General features: G+C 40.7%; 1 protein-coding gene across 1 annotated transcript in view; it reads left to right on the top strand.

Annotated features, from left to right (window-relative positions):
- LOC122251810 (BDNF/NT-3 growth factors receptor) overlaps positions 1 to 2,500 on the top strand; it is an 80,382-nt gene that overhangs the window by 74,451 nt on the left and 3,431 nt on the right. The gene's annotated exons all lie outside the window — the stretch shown is intronic.

Genomic DNA, 2,500 nt, shown 5'->3' with positions numbered 1-2,500 from the left:
CTCAACTTTGTGTCGTAAAAAGAGATCTAGAGGAATATTTTTTGCTACTTCCCAGTTTGTATGTTAACCGTAAAAAAATAATGATAAATAAAAAAAATAAAGAATAAATAAATAAATGAATAAAAAGAAATAAAGATTTAAAAAAAGAATCACTACCTCTCTCGTTCACTCTTCATCGTCTTTCGCCTCGTGTCTCTCAGGAAACATGGTATAGGTTTCCTGACCCAGTTCCTTATTAAGGCCGAGAAGATTGGTGAGGCTTCAAGACAGTGCCTGAGGCTGTGTGTGAATGGTGGGGGGAGGGAGGGAGGGAGGGAGGGTGGGTGGGTGGGTTGAAGGAGAGTCGGGAAAGATGGTGTGAATGGTGGGGGGAGGGAGGGAGGGAGGGAGGGTGGGTTGAAGGAGAGACGGGAAAGATGGTGGGGATGCTGAGGGGAGGGAGGGAGGGAGGGAAAGAGGGAGGGAGGGGAATGAGAGACGGGAAAGATGGTGAAGATGCTGAGGGGAGGGAGGGAGGGAGGGGAAGGAGAGACGGGAAAGATGATGGAAGGGAAAGAAGTGGGGAATGAGCGAGGAAGATAAAGGGAAATAAAGGGAGATGGGAGGAGGGAGGGATGGGAAGAAAATGATAGAGAAGGTAGATGAGCGGAGGGAGGGAGGGGAAGATAAAGGGAGAGAGGGTATATGAAGGGAGGGAAGGCGGGGAAGGTGAGGGGAGGAGCAGCAAGAGCGGTTAAGGGAAGGGGAAGGTAAGGGGATCTTGCGTAACAAGCAGAGCTGGAGAGCTACCGATTTGGACATGAAAAGTCAAAGTTTACAGGAGAAGGAATTTTGTGTTTTGAAAAGAAAAAAAAGAAGGAAAGAAAAATAAACTCTATCCAAAACAATTAGATGGTGTGGGAGAGGAGAGGGGATAGCGGAGGGAGAGAGTAAAAGTGGGGGAGGCGAGTAAATGAGAGAGAGAGAGAGAGAGAGAGAGAGAGAGAGAGAGAGAGAGAGAGAGAGAGAGAGAGAGAGAGAGAGAGAGAGAGAGAGAGAGAAGGAAGAATTAAAGGTTAATTAAAGTTGAATGCGGATTCTTCGAGATAAGATTTACAGGCAGAGAAATGCACACACACACACGCACATGCAAAGAAAAAAAAGAAAAGAAAAAAAAAGAAACTTTTTTTCTCGTGTGTGTGTGTTCCTGCATGTTTGTTTGTTCCTCTTTTTCTCTCTCATCGTTCTGTAGGCTTGGGACTTGTGATTCATTTTACTTACTGTACAAAATGTTTTGTTTCAATTCTATAGCACAACAGGATGTCACCTGTCAATTAAACTACCCATCCAAATCGGTTCCCGAACTATTGTTGGCATCATCATTATTATCGTTATTGTTATCATACACTAGTATACGTAGTATTAATAAAATACTGAGTTTAATTTCATATATTTTTTATACACATAAACAGATCTCTCAATCGTTTGTCATATCATTCCTCATTCAGTCTCCAGCACTTGTTGCAAGCATTTTTTTTTTCCTTTTTACAACACTGTGATTTGCATGGTCTGGTTATCTTGCAATATGGTGCCTATACGAATCAGTAAATCCAGTAATCTAAAGGCGTCTATTGGCACTCACATTACACATTTCATTTAATTTTCTTTCCTGTTCGCTTTTCTTAATGTACTGTTCCTTTTCTCCTTGCTGCTTCAGTTTCTTGAAACGTTCACCTTTTGCCTCTAATCACCAAGTGATATGCCAAATAGGCACAGCAAAATCTCCTTCAATTAGTTTTATTTGACTTTCATTACTAGTGAAACTTTGCTCTCAGTTTACTTGAAATCCCCCTTTTGTCTTTACAGTATTACTATCTCCCGAGTATAGTGATTGCCAATAGTTGGTATGTTGCTTTCTGCCAGAGGACCAACAAAGCTCCGAATGCCTCCTTTGTTACATACCAGCATTCGGTACTAAACTCGTGCGTTACAAAACACATCAGGTTTTGTAAAGAAATGTGAACATGCTTTGACGAATTCTCTTTGCCCAATTAAATAGACACGAGCCTCTGTCCGACTCCTTTTGGCCCTATTACAGGGTACGCAGAGGCTCTGATGTGAAGAAACTTTGGTAGGTTGCCGTTCCTACACAAAAAATATGTAGCTCAAGTTCTCTGTAAAAACCTTTCACTGTCTGGAAACCACTCTGGAAGGGTTGTTTGGCTGACAGAGGACATCATTGTCCATGCGAGGACCTGCGGTGACGTCTGAATCGGCGCCTAAACAAAAAACATTTTATATGGAAAGTAAAATGTAAATGGTTTTTTGAACCATCTTACTGTACATATATTGGGTATTTTTTCATTAAAAGTAGCGTCCATATATATATATATATATATATATATATATATATATATATATATATATATATATATATATATATACACATACACACTCACACACACACACACACACAGACACACACACACACACACACACACACACATACATATATATATAT

The sequence above is a fragment of the Penaeus japonicus genome, unplaced genomic scaffold (genome assembly GCF_977035675.1).
Source record: "Penaeus japonicus unplaced genomic scaffold, GWHDUDI00000001_assembly GWHDUDI00000008, whole genome shotgun sequence".
NCBI classification, from domain to species: Eukaryota; Metazoa; Arthropoda; class Malacostraca; order Decapoda; family Penaeidae; genus Penaeus; species Penaeus japonicus.
Note: the sequence above shows the minus strand (reverse complement) of the source record. Positions and strands in the feature narration are given on the sequence as shown.